This window comes from Pectinophora gossypiella, chromosome Z, assembly GCF_024362695.1.
Source record: "Pectinophora gossypiella chromosome Z, ilPecGoss1.1, whole genome shotgun sequence".
NCBI classification, from domain to species: Eukaryota; Metazoa; Arthropoda; class Insecta; order Lepidoptera; family Gelechiidae; genus Pectinophora; species Pectinophora gossypiella.
In genome coordinates this window covers 5897554-5918566 of record NC_065433.1, presented here as the reverse complement: position 1 = coordinate 5918566, position 21013 = coordinate 5897554, and the positions used below count along the sequence as shown (strand labels likewise).

Genomic DNA, 21013 nt, shown 5'->3' with positions numbered 1-21013 from the left:
GTGATAATAATATAATTTCTAATAATTATAAGGATTGAGATTATTTTCTACGACCCAACAAATCAATTCAATGCATACTTACCTCTTTTTTTATATTTAAGTACATTACAAAATTTACAAAAACACAAGAATGTATTTACTAAGCGCATGTCAAAAACTATCAATGAACCCAGTGGATGAATAATTAAGAACTAACATCCATCGTTGTTTGCTATTGAATGAAACATAAAACATTCTGTAGCGGACGAGGCACGGAAAAACAATAATATTTACTTGGCTAGGGGCACTTTATCTAGTTCGGCATTTAAAATGCGACGTATTTACCACAAACAGGCGAAACTATTTAGGTATTTGACAATCTAGTCAAATAAGATACTTTTCACGAAAGTTTTCTGTGGAGTTTGTATGGAAATACTGTCCTGTGACGTCAGCAGTAAAGGCAGTCAAACGTCATTCACATTGTTATTTAATTCATAAATTAAATTCGAAAATTAGTCGAAATGTAAACTGAGATTGATTTTGATCATCTTAGACAGGCTTCTATTTCTAGATTAGCATTTTATAATTTATCTTAAGTGTGTACACAAGTAATCAGAATTACCTGGCAATCACAGTTGGTCTCAAAAAAGAACTTAAAAAATAGTTTTATAATTTTAATACAGATTAGGTGTTCATTTAATGGCCCAAATAGTCCCTATCTCGTTGGAACGACATGAGTTTTTAATTCGTTGGAAATTTTGGGATTATTGCATAGCCCGTATTTTATTTATTTTTAGCAGAAATATGGCTATTTTGTGTTTATTATGCAGAGCTCAAGTCTTGAAAAAATCGTGACGCATCGCCCGCAGTATGGGTTCCGCACCTTGAATTTTATCGAGGGCTTCGGCCGTACCAAGTTTATCCGCGTAGGTAGCATTCGCTGCGTGTTCAAACCCCTCGATGTATAACTAGCCTATCTGCCCTCTCTTAGTTGTATCTTTCGTGGTCTGCCTGAAGAAATTTCTACTAGAAATAAGCTGAACCGTTTACGTGTCTCGTGTTAGTCTAATTTGTATCCTGGGCGGTTAAAATGGAAACATAGACATATAAAATAGGTATATTTCTTCTCTGCTGAACTGGCAAGAAAGTTTTTTTTTTGAGTGGGGTATTCTGTTTGCTGTTTCATATAAAACTCGGGGCACCAGCTCGTTTGTCTCTTTATTAATCGGTCCATAGCCTCGATGTCTTGTCATGATAAAAGTATGTGGATTCTCGAAAAGTCAAGCGGTCGACCGCTTGGCCCCTTCAGTCGTGACCGGTACCGTCCTCTTCAGAAAATAAAAGCGGAAACTCACAGGACTTCTCGCTTAAACGCTGCTTCTATCATTTTGACGTTTCATGTGCACACTTAACCCTTTCAAGGACACTGATCACGAGTCATTGAACTTGAATTTATGATAGTGTCACTAGGAAATGCATCTCGCGAGATCTCGTCTATTTTTCGGGATCAATCCCGTAGCATAATTTGACGAGATCCCGTTCGAGATTGACGGGATTGGGCGAATCTCCTTGAGTTATACTTTTTACTTTTTGTTTTGATTGTGCTGATTTCCAAAGTAAACTTAATTATTTAGTTAGTAATATTGAAGAATAAAGGTTTTTGTTTTCTTTCAAAAAATATTTTTTTCTTTTGTTTAACGTCACTATCACAAATAAGCAGTTTTCATTGTTACCAGCCATCCTACTTTATATTTTTTTTTATGAAATAGACGAGATCCGCGGGATTGATATTTTCAATCCCGTGGGATCTGGAATTTGCGATCTCCAGTCGGGATTGCATAGCCTTGCTTAAGTGTAACACTTGGGATCCGAAGCACGGTTATATTGGGACAGATACGGTTATTATCTTTGCATGTACCTATTAATTATTACAAATACGAAAGTACATATTTACCTACCGAGTTTCACTTTCACGACCAGTGATGAGCCGTTCCCGCGAATATTCCCACTTGGATAATTTTCCCGGCAGTAAAAAGGCGTAAAACTTACGTAAAAAGACCTTTATTAACTAACTTTTAAGCAGATAACACTGGACTACAAGAAATAATAATTTGAAAAAGGAAAGCAGCCAGTGTCCTTACTATTAAAGAGATTTTACTGGAACATTTCGCGCAAGTCACTGTTCACGACCAAATTGCTGGAGCGATATGGATGAAAATTGGCACATCGGTAAATCGAACCTCTGGAACGAATATACGACACTTACTTATTGTACCTACTACATCGACTTATTGGTGGAATCAATAAAGCCCGAGCTTCCTAACTAACTTCTAATTTAATCGAAATATTTATTTGCGCCACTCAAGATGTTTCTGATTTTAAATGATATAAAAAAACCGCGCTTACAAAGGAAAAAATCGTCAAAATCGGACCTGTCTCTGGCAAGTTTTCACTTCTAGTGAAATCTTTCATTGACTCCGCTATAAGTACTTAATACTTTCCAGAGACGAACTTTGTGTGCTACAGATATTTCAAAATATTTAACTTTAGATTTTCGACAACTGGTCGTATTAACTGAGCGCAAGAGCTGTTGATTTGACGGAGCTAAAGCAATCCACTAACTTTAAAATTAATTTTCGAAAGTGCTTGGAGTAATTATTTGACAAGTGGAGCGTCGACAAGCGTGAGCGAGGCAAGTTGTGCGTTCCGACGGAGTTTACTGCTCAACTTGAAGCAAAATATTCCAAACAATAGCGGTATTTAGCGGTAATTAGCGATTAGTGACACCATACTACCGGAATTAGAACGGAACTCGAAGTATTCTTGGCAGTTTCGAGGTATTGTTGTGTGATTTTATATAAGCTATTTCAGTACTTGGAATCTTCGTGACGTCTGTTAGCTCCACGCAGAAAGTACATTGATATACACTTGTCCATGAAATCTTGTCTATGTTAAATATTGGTCTAGAGTTGTGAACACAGCGTTACAAAGCCTTAGGTTCCGAGTTCTGATCACATCCCAGATTGTGATCGTCTTCTATTTGCCGTTTTTATGGCGATGTACGCCTACCTAATCGCACCCGGATCTCTGAATCGTGAGCCAAATACCTAACCAGTAGACCATGGAGGGGACATAATAGGGTAACCACAACAATACCCATACAATCAGCTGACATGTGTCAAGAGACGGGGCATCAGATCAACGTGCCCTTTACAATAAGATAGAGTAATAATAGATTCGAATGAATACAAGTACTATTTGTTGATCTAGCCAATGCGTGTTATTTTTTTTATTTCTTATTATGTCACACTTGACCACGTTAATAGTTGCAAAGGTAACTAAACAATCACAAATGCGTGCACTTGTGTTCTACTAGCGTGCAGATGGCAACATTTACACGCATTTACATTTATTTCCTGTAGAGCAACAAGGCCGCCCAAATTTGTACTGTATTTATGCGTTAAGTCTAATTTTTTTTTAATTTAGTTCTTTGCAATAAAGTATATTTGATTTGATTTGATAAGATTTATCTTACATGAAAACTCTTGGTGGGTTTAGCAATGCTTCTTAGCGTGTTCATCTTGCGTTCGTCAGTTCGTCATCGTGTGTTCTACTTACCTTTCCGGGTTTGTCATAAAAACTGTTAGATGATTGAACTTCCTTTCAAATACAACGGGCTAGAAGCTAGCCTACGATTTTTTTACTTTATATTTGCGATGAAAAAAAATTATGGATATAATAATGATTCGATTAGGTAGCTCAAATACTCGACACCATTAGGTTGGAGCCCGCTCAAAAATAATTTTGTTAATGTATTGATGACATAATTATTAGTTTTTTCGTACAAATTCCATTGAATATCTATTCTAGGAGGATAATAAACCTTAAAAGGACATTAATGTGCTTAAATTGTTTTTAACAAATAAAATATTTTGTATTTAATTTCATTTTTGAATAAGAATCTCAATAGAAATAAGCAGAAAAATAAAAAGGTTCAAAGCTGACAATCCGAGATAAAAGAAAAACATAAAGAGAAAGTACCTAATAAACTAAGTCATAAAGTTCCGCCGGTCAGCTTGCGATGGTATCGGGTAGGGTTGGGTGCTAATTCTCTCTTCCCTGGTTCAACTGACCGGCACAATTAGATTGGACCCCGCACAAAAATAATTTTATTCGTCTATTGATGTCGTTAACTAAAAAGGTATTTTTGTACAAACTCAATAGATGTTCATGTTTTGACGTTGTTAAGCATAACAAGCTTAAAAGCAGATAAGTAGATACTTAAATTGTTTTTAACAAAAAAATATTCTGTAAGTATTTAATTTTATTTTTGGCTAAGGATAGAAAACAAGCAAAATAATTAAAAAGGTTCAAAGCTTACACTCCGAGATATAAAAAAAAGAATCAGTGCTTATCGCTATCGATTAATTCTTTCAAATATTTTTCCTCTCAGACGACGCTCTGAGCCGAGGTTCGCGCCCAACTGGGTACCCTCAGGCCTGTTGTCTTAAACGTTGTACCGGGTGAGAGCTTTCAGAGCTCCCCATTTGTCCGGCCAAGTAGTTAATGCCATCTGCGGCAAATCTACAATAAGTCACGTCAAAAAAGAGATATAAAAGTCATAAAGAGAAAAGTACGTACGTATTATAAGACAACATAAAGTTCCGTCGGTCAGATTGCGATCCACCCCGCACACTTCATGTAACACATTTACACAGACACTACACATTGACGTAATCTTACACGCGAATCTGTGTGTGTGGCGTCTGACGCTCATACGATTCTTCAACTACCGCGTGGGTTGTGAGGTGGATTCATCATCATCATTGGCCTTATACATCTGTTTCAGACGATTTATGACGTCATTGCCTCGAAGAAATGCACTTTCTTTCATGGCTGTGCAAGCCAATCCTAGAGCGGCAAACTCTACCGCACACTCTGCAAAAGAAGTCTTCAACTGGTGGATTGTTGTCAGTTAGATGGCGTTTCATTCTCCTGCTCGCCAGTGTGTCAAACCAGGTGTGATCATGAGTGTCGCGTCCATCGAGCACACGCTTCCTCCACAAGTCTCGATCATCAGCGAGCTCCTCCCATGCCTCGTGGTAAATTCCAAATGAGCTCATGTCTCTTTTGACGCAATCTTTAAATCTTACCAACCTCATTAACCTTGGCAGGGTTACTACTGAGCCGCCAATGGCCGCTGACATGGCTCATGTAACGACTACTTACTCACATCAGTAAATAGTAACCGGGACCGACGGCTTAACGTGCTTTCCGAAGCTTTCGGACAATGAGATGATCAGCCTGTAACGTCCTAACCCCTAAAATAGGGATCACAAAGTGATTTTTTGTGATGTGTCCCCACCGGGATTCGAACCCGGGACCTCCGGATCGTGAGCCTAGCTCATACGATTGAAGACTAAAGTATGACCGCGGGGGGTGAGGTAAACCTAGCTCAGTCGCTGGTGGGGAGCGGAGAGTTGCCGTTCTATACGTAGTATTCCTTATTCTATGGTTGCGTGCTAATTCCCTCTTCACTCGCGCAACTGCGTGGAACAATTAGATTGGATCCCGCACGGAAATCATTTCGCTCACGTATTACCTTCTAACTCCTTGATTGTGGCTATACCAGTTTTTTTTTGTTTCAGTTACCATGAGTTTCGAACATTCAAGTGCGATGTCAAACGTTTTAGCCCAATATTTTCGTCGAAAGTCCATGTTTTGGTCATTTGTGAAACGATATATTTTGATATTGTTATTCAGTACTAACCATTGATTTATAATAATGTTACTTTAGGAACGCGTACCTACTTTCAGTATACATTAGTATTGTTATTAGGTATACATACATACACAAAAAGATGATTTCGAGGTGTGTGTTGACAAAATAGCCATACTTTATGCTTCCCAAAGTTGGGTATAATGTCACTCTTATAATATTGAAAGTACAAAAATTGTATCCTGATTTATTAACCCGTCACTTTGTCCCGGTTATCGTGCGCGGCACGTCTTTTCTATTCCCTTTTCATCCCTTTAGGGGATGATTTCCGGGATAAAAAGTTCTCAAACTATCTCTTTACCAAATTTCATCTAAATCGGTTCAGCGATTTAAGAGTGAAAAGGTAACAGACAGATTGGAATTACTTTCGCATTAATTATATTAATGTGGATTTGATGATTTGTATTCATTGAATTTGATAATATTTTTACAAAAAAAATGATGAAATTCTTTCGAAGTCAGTGGTAGGGGCAACTCATTCACAAAACTTGGAACTCTCGTTACTAGAGCACGTGAAATTAATTTTTGAATGGTTTCACTGATTGCGTTGATTTACGATAATGAAACCTGCTTGGCACAATACTTAATAATGGCGCAGTATTTGTTCGGACTCCTGACATACAACGTATATATAGTGTATATAATATTTACAGGTTATATGTACTTACAGGAATTTTTCGTCGCAAAAGTATGGAACTGAAAATAATTAAAAAAAAACACAAAATTAAAATGAATTTTCCGACAGGAAATTCTACTTGATATCAACTCAGAATCATGGTATGATTCATCCCTCAAAGTTTTCGTTACGGGGTCACTAACACCCATACCTACTTGTATGGCTACCTGTATGTACTTGTATGGGGTATAAGTGACATCGTTACGAATACTGAGAGGGATGATTCAGCTGATTATTTTGAGGTAATATCGAGTGGAATTTTGCATCGCAAAAGTATAGAATTGAAAAAAAAAATACGAAAGCAAAAGAAAAACACATTTATTTTGCGACGGAAAATTCCACTTGATATTAACTCAGAATCATGGTCTGAATCATCCCCGTCGGTATTCGTTACGATGTCACTAACACCCTGTATATAAGACTAAAAACCAGTAAAGTGACAGTGAGTGACGGATATAACATAACATTAGGATCACGCAATTTAAACGCGTGCAGGAATACGCATATGTCCATAGTAAATTATACACCCAATTTTCGACAGAAAAACTCACACTTATAATCCCTTTCGGGGTAAGCGTTAAAACAGAAGTGTAACCAGAGCCACAAGAGACCAGGGGCCTTAGCATACACATCACACACGAAAACAATTACAAAAATGTCAAGAGAAAGCTCTATTGGCGGCCTTAATGCTAAATAGCAATTTCTTCCAGTTAGCCCTAGGTTGAAAGAACTCGCTAAATATTAGAAGCGGGGACGGTGCAATACAGGTATAAGTAAATAATGCAATAAGGTAAATTAACATGAAACGTGAAATTTTCCATCGCAAAAGTATAGAATTAAATCTATCTAATCTATCTATCTATCTATTTAATCTATCTGTATCTATCTTCATCTGTGTGAATTTGTTTTGTATGTTGTGTGCAATAAAGTATATTTGATTTGATTTGATTTGAATTAAAAATATTTTTAAAAAACACAAAAAAAACATGAATTTTGCGACGGAATGTTCCACTCGATATCAACTCAGAATCATGGTCTGAATCATCCCCCTCAGTATTCGTTACGACGTCACTATCACCCTGTATATAACACAAAATAACTTCCTCAGTATAATGTATCATAAAAAAGCCGGTATTTTGTAAAAAAAGCGGACCTGTCAAATCTTCATATATATGATGACACTGTATTTTTTTACAATCATTTGCAACTTGGAACAGGCCCTAGGAGACAACTTGCATGTGTTACTTATCATTACATATACATTTATACACAAGATCACGCCTATTTCCCATTGGGATAGACAGAGACTAGGGATTTCCAATTATTACCACCCTGAGTCACACTTTCGTTTTTTCCACTCTTATCAAAGTCACGCATGCTCGCCGGTTATTCAATTACTTAAATGTATCAAATAAACATATATATATATATTGGCCTGTCTGAATCGCCGGCCACTCGTATTTTATCGACGTATTTTAAAATAAAATTACATTCTTATAGTGTGGGTTGTGAGGTAGAATACCAGCCTCATCAATCCTAGTTATTATTAAGCCGCCAAAGGCCCCTGACATGGCTCATATAACGATTACCTACTCATTTACATTTCATTCAAGTAGTAACCGGGACCAACAAAAAACGTGCCTTCCGAAGCACGGCTCATCTTACTTTCGGACAATCAGGTGATCACCCTGTAATGTCCTAACCAAACTAGGGATCACAAAGTGATTTTTGTGATAAGTCCCCACATTTACCGGTGACTTGTATAGTTTATATTTTTGTTTGGCTTTTGATGTTTCGTTTACAATTTTTCGCCATATTGACGCATTAAAATGTTCCGCAATGCTGAATGACTGTGGCCATTTGCATGAATAAAAAATAAATTAAAAATAAGTTTGTAAATTGTTACTGGCAATAAATTTATTTTATTCTTATTCTTTTAAAAAATATCTAGGTACTTAAATAAATACAATAAGAGAAAGTTCAAAAAAGAATAAAATTGTTGAAACTAGTGAAATTCAAAGTTACCTAACTGAAAACTGCGGTTCGAATTTTACTTCTACAACTTGCACTGGCTTGAGTTTCGCATGTTGTTGAAATGCGATTGTAAGGACTTCGAAAGTCAATATACATAATTATTATATTAAATACAGAATGTCTAATTATTTACAGACTATTTTCCGTTTGAATCCGAGGTTCGCTCACGTGTGGAGTTTTTATAGAAACGACTGCCATTTTACTTTATTTCCTAGGTGAAAGCCTTCAGCGCTCCCCATTTGTCCGGCCAAGCAGTTAATGCCATCTACGGCAACGAAAAGACGTCAAAAAGACACTTTCTATCACCAGAAAATCCAGCCTTCGGTAAACTAAAAATTTGTAGTATAAAATACAACCCGAAAATCGAACTAAAATGTTAAAAATTATTAATTCTATCGTTACTTATCGCTAAAAAATATTAGTTTAATCCAAAAGACGTTTATTCTTTAGTAAGTAGGTACTAAGTAAATAAGTAGTATAATAACCACGACGAAACCAAAATGTGTTGCAAAGTCTATAACAAAACGAGGGTACAGCTAAACAAGCACTTGAAACTTAGTCTGCAAAGTAGGCTTTTCTGCAGAAGCAGAGGAATGACAAGTTGCGAAGTTGTGAGTCGGCAGGAAACTGAGAAGTGTTGCCAATGTTGCCAGTGTAGCCACGTGTCGGATCTCCCGAGCTCCGCAAACTAATGGCAACACAGTTCCTCTCCCTTTTGATGGAATTCGATTTGCGAAAGTTTAAAATGGAGTTGGGTCGCGTAAATATAACTTTACAGTTTACAGTGTACACAAGTATCGCCGTTTGTGTACGTGTCTGATGTTTGCCCTGAGATTGTGAGCTGTGATCGAAGATTGCAAAAAAGAGATGAAATGCCACGGACTGTAAGTAATAATTCATGACGATTTGGCAGCAATAATTAAGTTAATGTGCAGAGACTACGCCTAAATTAAGCATTGTTCCGCTCTACTCGACATATTTTTCACCCCTGTTCAAATAATTTTAGGAGAAATTTCCTAGTTGGAGAAATTTTCCGTCCCAAGATTCATGTTTTTTTATTCTTTTTAATAATTATTTTCTACACTTTTGTGATGGAGAATTTCACTTGATATTTTCTCAGAATAATGAGCTGAATCACCTCCCTCAGTATTCGTTACGATGTCACTTACACCCCGTACAAGTACGTGCCAAACAAGTATGTATCGGTGTTAGGGACTCCGTAACAAATACCGAGGGGGGTGATTCAGCCCATGCTGTGTAGATATATATGGAATTATTTTATTTTGTTTATTAGGTACAAATAGATAATTGATAACACATGATATAATTATAATATACAGAGTACAGGGGGGTTAAAATGGCCACATCGAAGCAATACATGTAAGTAAGCAATATTGCTTAGTAATTAATTCCGTCATGTGTTATCGATTATCTATTATTGTACCTAATAAACAAAATAAAATAATTCCCATGGTTTTAATCAAAGTTAGTTTATTAACTCGATTGTCATAGGTAACGTCGTGATCCGCGAAAATCGATTTGGGTGCTCAATAAATGAAACTTGCGGCCATATACGATGATGATCTAGTTCGTGCTCTTCAAAAAGAACATTTCCCAGATTTATTAAAGGTGTTGCTATTTAAAAGCCAATGTCCAGCCGCATTTCGAAAACTACACACAGTCAACTTGACTTGACTTTCGATAATAAATGAATTGCTTGAATGTGCTGTTAGACCTCAGCACAATCGAACCTAGGAGAGAAGTTGTTTGCGCTTTCATACAAAATCTCGTGCCCGACGATCCGCTTGTTGTTCTGTTAGTAACAAGTATACATAATCCCCAAATGCAGCTGTTCGTCTGTCAATTTGTTATATCATGAGTCGTTCGTTTTATGTCAGCTACACAATTGTTTGCAGTTACAGGCTTATAACGTGGCTGACTTTGCAAACTGCCGTATCCGCGCTTTGCTAAAATAATTGGTGTCTTATTGACAATAGCAAACAAAAGATGCCAATCAAAATCGCCAAAAAAATCAGATACTTTATAAATGAAAGCCAAAATGTTATTATTTTTTGGCTTTATTACGGTCACTTTAAACATAGTACTTTGAGTCTACATTATACAATAATCTCTGATAAGACATTTTGGCGGGAACGGGGACTGTTACTTTCTTCATTGAATAATCTAAATAATTAAAACGAAGTGGTATTTTGTAGTTACTGATCGCATTAAGTTAGTCGGAAAACATTCGCGATAGTGTTATTATATCTATTTTCGATTCGTGCCAACAAGCCGCTTTATAACTTGAAAGTTTATGCGGACTTTTCAGTTAATTTGTTTGGGATTCGGAGTAGGAGTCTGCTCCGAGAGTGGAGGCTTAGGTTTCATCATTCATCGTCATCACCTTTCATCATTTTATTAATAATCACCAAGAAAAAATACATAAGACATGGCTGTATGGGCATAGTTCCCTTTGCCTTGCCCTTCGGGGAAAACCAAAACAACAAAAAATAAGTCTCTGATAACATTGCATTGCAATGTACATTATATTGTTGCAGTTTAAATCACAGAGAGAGAAGTGCCAGAATTGGCTTGACATATCCACATTATTCATGACCACAGCAACATGAGAACAGCAGTGCAATTTCCTAAGGGAGGGACACTAACTGTCGACTCGAACGGGACGAGTGAGCTAAAACACTTAAGAGTGAATAATTTGATTAAAGATGGAAAATGTTAACAAGAGCGTGGCTCTTAAATTAAAAGGTCATCTTCGGAAAATTCATGGGTGTCACTCTACGAAAGGAATACTTACAGTTGGGTAAAACAGGAAGTCCCCACTTTTTTATACTTGTTTACCCGACTGCGGCGAAATAATAAGGAGGTTTATGTGTTTGACCGGTCTGTGTGTATGTATGTGTGTATGCACGTCTGTTTCAACCTAACTTCTAAACCACCTGTCACAATTTAACAAATGAGGTGTCCCTAGAAGCGTCTTGATTGTCCGGTGGTTATATGCTATAAGACTATAAGACTGTATTGGATTACACACAGACAAGAATCTGTTACTGTTGAGTTTGTATGAAGTTAACATACCGTTTTTGTTTCAACTATGCCTGGGACATTATTCGAGTGATGTTTTGCCATAAATTGCTATTCTAGACGAACGTCAGCCCAGCAATATGGCTGTGGATAATGTTGCGTTGCTTTAGGTGTATTATTTTGTGATAACTGTAGCTAGTTCCTCACAATCGGATATTGCATGGATGCGATTTTAGCTTTAGTATTCGGCGCCTTAGATGCTGATTTTTGCGTTTACATTGATGATACAAACGTATTCGTGCGTTTGAAGCGAGAGCGCGCGTACTAAGAAGCGGCCCTATTCCGCAATGCTACGAGCTACAAGCCACTACAGCGCGTCTGCATCGCTGTATCTGCGTGGATACGCGCAGTAGACGCGCGTTTCACGATCGCCCCGTGCGCTAAGACCTTGTTCAGAAGGCGTGATTTACTAGTGTTCTCATACCACAGAGTAATTTGATTACTTTATATATTCCTGCATGCTTGGAGATGAACGTTTGTATCCATACGATGTTAAGTGCTCTGTGGTATGACAACGCGTGTAAATCGCGTCACCTGGACAAGGAGTAAGGTAACAAGGCTGCGATCATAGCGTTTGTGCGTATACGCGCGTAATTTGCGCGTCATCTGTGGGTTTAAAATACGCCGTGTGGTAAAGCGGTTATCACGACGTATTGACTTGTCTGTAAACCGTCGATTACTAATACACGAGCACCGCCTCACCGCGCGGTCGACCGCGTCTTGTGATAACCACCTAATAGACGTATAATTATCATTTTTACCCGATTGCGAAGTTAAAAGGAAGGTTATGAGTTTGACCGCTATGTTTGTATGTATGTACGCGTGTGTGCACGTGTGTTACTACCTAACTTCGAACCCACTTGTCAGAATTTAATCAATTACGTGTCAATAGAAGCGACTTAATTGTCCGGTGGTTATAGGCTATGTGATTCGTCACGCTAAATTCAATGTGGCGAATGACAATCTGTTTTAAAGAAGTATCATGGGCACGCAATCACAGCTAAACATCACTATTTCGAAGAATTTCAGAGAATAATTTCTTGTTTCATACTTTTTAGAGCGCGTTTTTTCCGTTGTCGGGTTTTAGTTTTCAAACTTATAGATATTCTTATTTGACCACGTCGTAACACATTATTTTCATACAAGTATCATGGATTTGCTTTATCAATTTGCACAAAGTACCCTTTACTCAAATCGTCGGATATCGTACGCATTGATGTTTATAAGTTACTATAGTTATACGAATTCAATTGCGCCGTGAGGAACCTCGCTAAAATGACATTATGCATAGAAAATGCGATATACTTGTATTACAGTGTCTTCTTAGGTATAGCTACCTACTACACACGAATTTTACTTCACGGCATTTAAAATAAACAACTGCATCGAAACTGCATTAGGTTGGTTTTCCCTACAGTAAAAACTGGACCTGTCAAATTTTCAGGTTAGGTATCCGGCCCCTGTGAGAAACGGGATAACGCTAAGGAGATGATGAGGATGATCAAAACTGCATACCGAAGGCAATTCGACTGTATTACTGTTGTAAAAAGTCTGTAATAATAAAGACACTGGCTGTTTTTTTTATATGACGTTTACCTACTAGTTTTTAAAAATTGTTTCATTTTTCACTCTTATACTTATCTGCCGGAGGCCATAGATAATAAAGCTCTCTTTTTCATATCATTTGCACCTTTTTACTGCAAATACAACCGCATGACTGCATTTATAAGCTGTAGAATTTGCTTACAGAAGGGGTTATGATTTCCCCAAGTAAAAAGGGGGTGGTTTGCCTGGGTAACTTACACGGGGTAACTTATCACCCCGGCCAGCCATAAAAGTCGGCCATAGGATTATGTCCCCTTCAAAATGATAGACTAGGTTCATAAAAGACGATGGGCTATTAACCTGCAACCATAATGGTTCATCACTTTAATGTCACGTGTTTCTGCGACTAATCTCCCGAAGGCTCGTGGTTCTGCACGCCCATACCGATTATGGGTGTGATTTGTGTCTCTCTGTCATTCAGAGTTTTACAGTATAGATACCTGCCTAACAATTCTGTTCAGTATATTTAATATACCAGCCTCAGCGGTCTAGTGGTTGGAGTTTTAGAGCTCACCTTCCAAGCCTTCAAGGCTTTGCGGGCAGATTTCTAAAAAAAATTATGCACGTTTTTTTGTTAGTCCGCATACAATTTTTTAGCATTCCTCCTTGAAAATTGCGGAATTATCCATACCGACCACCCTCCAGTTAGGCAATTTAGTTTATTGAAGACATAGTAGCTAGCCTATTGTTATCACAAAAAAAAAAAAACAGAATACCTATAAACCTCGCTGACGATAAACATCGGGACTTATGACACAGAAAATATAGGTATATAAGCTTATGTGACCCGCAAACGTACGAGTTGGGTCGAACAAAGAACCGATTTCAATAACATGTAAAAGGTTTTGAATGAATATGAAATGTCTGTCACTCTTCCATGGTAAGTACATCATAAAATAAAATTGTGATAAATCGAGACACGACACGACATTTTCGATTGTCACGTGAAAACATGGCATAGGTATTTATATGTTTTGATCCCAATAATGGTCCTTGCGTTGCGTGAAGTAACAAAACGGGGATTCAGTCGTTTCGCACCACAAGCGGTTCGGACCACGGTGCGTATCGACTAATGCTCTTTTTGAATGGGTCGTTTCGGACCGCCGTTGGTTAGAGCGGAGCGAATTGCCCCAGGAATCTTTTGGAATGGGTCGATTTGGACTACTACTGGGTAAATGGAAATTTAACTGATCTGAACCTACTGCGGTTCGAGTCGACCCATTATAAAAAGATTCACAATACACACTGCGCGGCTGCGGTGCAAAACGGCCAATTCTAAAAGAGCTCGGCTCGCACCGTGGTCGTGCATATAAAAGCAAGTGTGTAAAACCATCGAATATCAAAATATAGCAATTAGGTAGGTATTTATTGCTTTTTAGATGAGTTGCCATTTGACTCCTAAGATCGTCCATTCGTCGTAAAAAATCCTGGTCAGTTTGCTGTGTCCTATCATTAGAGATCACGGCGCAACGAGTGTGATTTTATGTAGGTACCTAGATCGTGTTAACACTTTCAGGGACAGTTATGAATCTTCTGTTATGAACGCGGCCGAAGAGCACACACTACGGTTAGTAGACCTTTCATTCAAAATAGGACACTTGGGATCGGGCGGGATATCGCTGTTTAGACTACGATATGTCTTTGAATGTGTTGCTAAAGGATTCCGCATTTCGGTAGAAATCTATAGTGTTAGAAAACCGTTTTATAATTAATTTACTTTGTCATGTTTTATGACTTTTTAAATATTTTTATTCTTATCTGTCTTTGATATTATTTATAAAACACATTAGAGTCAAATGAAGCGATACAGATGGAACTGGAACACACTAATTTGACATTTATTCGTTCATTCATTAATTCATTGATTTCCGCTGTTTTTGAGATTGTGATTCTAAAAGTTATATTGTATTAAAAACAATAGTTTGAGAGGTGTTTGTAATTATAGGGATAGATATCCTGTTTGTAAAGGAAGATAAGTGACAATGTTCTGTAATCGTGGCCACTGGCTGTGTTGTTGTGATCTCAATAAAGAAGAAGAAAAGGAAATATGGGCTTATTTTTTACAATTGGCAGCAAAATGCCGTAGAAGCACAACCGATGAGACCGAAATATTCACAAAACGAAATGTTTACTCAGCAATGTGTTATAAAACTTTTCAAGTGATGGATAGGTTCTTTGGTTTCGCGCAACCACAAGTAGCGCAAGTGCTATCCAAATCTAACTATGCAATAATCGGCGGGTAAATCTATGTACCGGTCCAGTCAGAAATGTCTTGGTCTTCTTCTATCGCGTGGGTTGTGAGGTGGATTACCAACCTCATCAACCCTGGTGTCAGGGTTATTATTGAGCCGCCAAAGGCCCCTGACATGGCTCATGTAACGACTACATACATACATCAGTAAGTAGTAACCGGGCCAACGGTTTAACGTGCATTCCGAAGCACGGATCATCTTACTTTCGGACAATCAGATGATTAGCCTGTAATGACCTAACCAAACTAGGAATCACAAAGTGATTTTTGTGATATGTCCCTACCGGGATTCGAACCTGGGACCTCCGGATCGTGAGCCCAACGCTCAACCACTGGACCACGGAGTGTCTTGGTGCGGCCGTTTCATGCGACATGCGGTCGTGTTATTTAGTGCTGAGAGCACATATTCCTTGTTTCTTTGGTCTGTGACTATTACGTTCACTGGTATAATTTTCTTTATTTTCGTATTACAGGGCACTAGTGCCGGCTATCATAAACAATGGCCCTCACGCGTCCTACTTAAACCTGGGCCGGGGTAATTACCCACAAAATGAGCATTTTTACCCACTGAACGGCAGGTGCCCAGTTACCAAAGGATTACCCCACCTTCCCACAACTAAGGGAACTCGCAAAATATAAATAGGTTGGAAAATAATTGTTTTAAAAAACTGATAGTTAATAAACGGCCTCAGTGGTCCAGTGGCTGAACGTTGGGATCCAGATCCGGAGGACCCGGGTTCGAATCCCCGTGTGGACATATCACAAAAATCAATTTGTGATCCTTTGTTTGGTTAGGACATTACAGGCTGAACACCTGATTGTCCAAAAAGTAAGATGATCCGTGCTTAGGAAGGCACGTTAAGCCGTTAGTCCCGGCTGCTACTTACTGATGTAAGTAGTCGTTACATGAGCCATGCCAGGGGTCTTTGGCGGCTCAATAATGACCTTGACACCAGGGTTGATGAGGTTGATAATCCACCTCACAATCAACACGATAGAAGAAGAAGAGTAAACTGACGCCTTTAACCCATAACAGACGGGCAGAGACACAAGTAATCGCAAAACAACTTGCAGCTGCCTTTGGCACGAAGTCCTAAGATGGATTTGAGGAACTGTATGAGGCTAGATGATCAACCCATCGCCCATTTAATGGTCCATCACGTTGGAAAGGAAATTGCCCGGGAAGATAAGCAGCTGAACGCGATCTGTTTTATATTCGCTCTCAGTCCAGCCTGAAAGCCTAAAATAATTTGCCTTTGCATATCTTTCGAGTTATCTTAGTAACCCGATGGTTCTCATAAATAACGGATAACCAGAGAATTTGTTAACAAAGGACGGGTGATGGGGCGCGGGCCTCGGCAAGCAACGATCCCCCTTAATTGGGACCACTCGGCGGCTCGCTCCCCTAGCCAGCAATGACTACTTACTCTTTTAATTAAACCTTATCTCGGTTTTGAGGCTTTACAACGTGATCTTTTATTCTACGTGTCCCTAACAAACCCGCTGCAAATTGTCTCTCGTGTTGCTTGTGAGGTCAGTAACGAAGCTCAGGACCCCGATACCGAGCGCCGGCGTGGGCGACGACTTCCTGAGGGAAGTCGTCGCCCACGCCGGCCAATCAGCGCTTATCGCTATCGACCCACTAGTTATATTATTTCTCTCAGACGACGCCCTGAGCCGAAGTTCGCGCTCAGCTGGAAACCCTCAGGCCTGTTGTCTTAAACGTTGTACCGGGTGAGAGAGCCTTCAGCGCTCCCCATTTGTCCGGCCAAGTAGTTAATGCCATCTGCGGCAGATCTACAATAAGTCAAATAAAAAAAAGTAACGATGCTTACCAACCCTGATGGCAAGGTTTATACCCTTCAGTATTTATCGAACCGCCAGAGGTAAACTCTTCGAGCATATAACAACTACGTTCTGTATGTACGTGCTGTGCATATATAACAAAATCGATCTGCTTAATCGTGACTGATACATCACTATGCTAATGAACGTCACAACACTAGCTCCTATTCTTCTAACAGACATATGACAGATCATATAATAACTAATTGTACTGAACTATAGTCATCCCCCAAGCATTATCCCGTTTCTCACAGGGTCCGCTTACTTAACCTGAAGATTTGACAGGTCTGGTTTTTTACCGAAGCGACTGCCTGTTTGACCTTCCAACCCGCGAACGGAAAAACAACCCAATACAGGTTAGGTCACATACCTCCGAAAATCCATTTCTCGGGAATGTGGGTTTCCTGACGATGTTTACCTTCACGGCTGAGCACGTGATAATCATTTATGATCCAAACACGAATCCGAATTCACAAATTCGACAATCATTGTTTTGGGCCTGTGCTAGATTCGAACCTGCGACCTCAAAGTGAGAGGCAAGCGTTCTACCAACTGGGCTACCACTGCTCGTACTGAATAATAGTACTTGCCTTCCACAACATGGAAATTACATTACTTTTTGGGCTTAGGTATATCGACAACCACTAAATATTTATCCGGTTTATTTTCATCTACATTTCTCCAAGAAGACTATGGGAATAGAATAAGGAATAATACTATATGTAGAACGACAACTACAGCGGCTAATATACAGCGGCTGAGCTTGGTTTACCTCACCCCTCCTCAACCCTCCTCGGTCATACTTTAGTCTTCAATCGTTTGGGCGTTAGACGTCATACACACAGATGCGCGTGTACGATAATGTTGTTTGTATGAAATGTCCGGAGAAAGGTTCTACCCACGCGAATCCGGATCGTGTTTAACAGTTACATAATCCGAAATAATCATCACTATACTAAACTCGCATGAGAACATAATCCGGTCTTAACACTCATTGTTATTCAAATACAAAGTACAATGTGTCTCTCCCTGAAACTTAAATAAGTTTTCAGTCAGTTAGATCTCTTACGCGCGAGCAGCAGTTGCTATCGCCACAACCGACTGCAACCGTAGTGGACCTTTGACTCTTCGGTAGCATATAACCATCGCTGGCATCAGCTACACCTCCACGCTGCTCCACTGCGGGTTGTTGGAGGTATTTGGACTGGTAACCCGTAACCACCGGGTATCTTTCTAATTATGGGGTCATCTTACTTTTCCGGATAATCAGGTAATTCAAACCTGCCATGCTCAAAGAAATTTTGACAATGTCACCATTAGGAATCAATCTCGGACCCAGATAGTAAGACTAACTTTCTATCCACTAGACCACGGAGGTTGTTAATTATATTAATAAAAAGAGAAAATTTATCTATTAAAATAAACAAAAAGATTAAAATAATGCTTCATTCCAGCAACACAGACATCTGCGGTTCATGGGTTCAAATATCAAATGTTCCCAATATTATATAGCAAACAAAAACTAAATACCTAATCAAAGAGCCAAACTGTTAAAATTGAACCGTCAAGGTAATATATACATCAAACAAACAATATTCATTCAAACATGGACGGATGACTACGGTTGCAAATTTATTCAACTCCATTTAACATTTAAAACGAGAAAAAATCGATGTCATTTTATTAGGTATTTTTTAGAAATATCCTCGAATAATATTAGCTACTTGGCTGGATAAATAAGGGGTGTGATGGCTGGCAGCCCAGGCGGTTGGACCGATTGGTAAACGATCTGAAGGTCCTGGTTTCAATCCTGAAGGGCTTGAGAGGTGACTTATAACCTAAACAGTTAATAACCGTCGTATTTTCGTACAAAATCTGACGTCGTTTTAAATTTTGTAGTGTAGACAGAACCGTTAACACTGTCTTAGTCATCATCAGCCCATTAACGTCCCACTGCTGGGGCACGGGCCTTCCCTATGGATGGATAGGGAGTTCGGGCCTTAAACCATCACGCAGGCCCAGTGCTGATTGATGGTTATTAACGACAGCTAATGCAGCCGAGGTCAACGGCTTAACGTGCCTTCCGAAGCACGAAGGAGCTCGAGATGAAAACTTTTTTTTGTGGTCACCCATCCTATGGCCGGCCTTTGCGAAAGTTGGTTAACTTCAACAATCGCAGACCGAGCGCGTTTACCGCTGCGCCACCGAGCTCCTCACTGTTTACTGTGTTAGTAAACAGGTATATTTCTGCGTCATCGTTGCTATAGACGTCAACAGCTAAAGCCGTTCGTGTCACTGTGTATTTACTGATTAATACTTGTGCTAATAGAACGGTCACATCCGCCTATATACAAAATGCTTGTGTCGAATAATAGTAAAAACTGTCCGTCGACGTCTTGACTTCCATTATACTTATTTCACAACAGCCTCCGCAGTCTAGTGGTAAGAGCGTTAGGCTCACGATCTGGAGGTCCGGGTTCGATTCCCGATGGGGACATTGTCGAAATCACTTTGTGAGACTGTCCTTTGTCTGGTAAGGACTTTTTCAGGCTTGAATCACCTGATTGTCCGAAGAAGTAAGTTGATTCCGTGCTTCGGAGGGCACGTTAAGCCGTTGGTCCCGGCTATTAGCCGTAAAAACACCTCCACCAACCCGCAGTGGAGCAGCGTGGTGGAGTATGCTCCATACCCTCTCCGTTTGATTGAGAGGAGGCCTGTGCCCAGCAGTGGGTCGTATATAGGCTGTTTATGTTTATGTTATATACTTATTTACGTAAAATAAGTTAGTCGTTCAACGGCCTCCGTGGTCCAGTGGTTGAGCGTTGTGCTCACAATCCGGAGGTCCCGGGTTCGAATCCCGGTGGGGACAAATCACAAAAATCACTTTGTGATCCCTATTTTGGTTAGGACATTACAGGCTGATCACCTGATTGTCCAAAAAGTAAAAAGATCCGTGTTTCCGAAGGCACGTTAAGCCGTTGGTTCCGGTTATTACTTACTGGTGTAAGTACGTAGCCGTTACATGAGTCATGTCAGGGGCCTATCGCGGCTCAGTAATAACCCTGACACCAGGGTTGATGGGGTTGGTAATTCACCGCACAATCCACACGATAGAAGAAGTAAGTCGTTATAGCTGTCAATATTCTTTCATTTTAGTATTCGTTTGACGGTTCAATTACGTGTGACTCAATTGTTCAGGGCGGTCATCGACCTTACCCACACATGATGATAATGCGAAAACAAAAACTCGTTATTTTAGTAGGAAAACTTACACACCGGAAAATATTTGTTCCGTTATTACCTGAAGCAGGGTTGGATTTGACAGTTGGGGCCCGCATGTTTCATTCCGTACCATTAGATTTTTATGTCAGTAAAGAAATATTTATTGAGGAGCTCGGTGGCGCAGCGGTAAATGCGCTCGGTCTGCGATTGTGGAAGTTAAGCAACTTTCGCAAAGGCCGGTCATAGGATGGGTGACCACAAAAAAAGTTTTCATCTCGAGCTCCTCCGTGCTTCGGAAGGCACGTTAAGCCGTTGGTCCCGGCTGCATTAGCAGTCCTTAATAACCATCAATTCGCACTGGGCCCGCGTGGTGGTTTAAGGCCCGATTTCCCAATCCATCCATAGGGAAGGCCCGTGCCCCAGCAGTGGGGACGTTAATGAGCTGGTGATGATGAAAAATAATCTGGGTAGATCTTCGAACACCGTTCGTCAAATTCATTGTCGTTAATGCAAATTAAAA

General features: G+C 39.5%; 1 protein-coding gene across 2 annotated transcripts in view; it reads right to left on the bottom strand.

Annotated features, from left to right (window-relative positions):
* LOC126380110 (dipeptidase 1-like) overlaps positions 1 to 21013 on the bottom strand; it is a 232501-nt gene that overhangs the window by 192860 nt on the left and 18628 nt on the right. Inside the window, exon 2 of one of the 2 annotated variants that reach the window (XM_050029347.1) lies at positions 6427 to 6454. The exons of the other annotated variant lie outside the window; for it this stretch is intronic. The gene's annotated coding sequence lies outside the window, so the exon portion shown is untranslated. The remainder of the gene's footprint in view (positions 1 to 6426; positions 6455 to 21013) is intronic. 2 annotated transcript variants of the gene reach the window in all.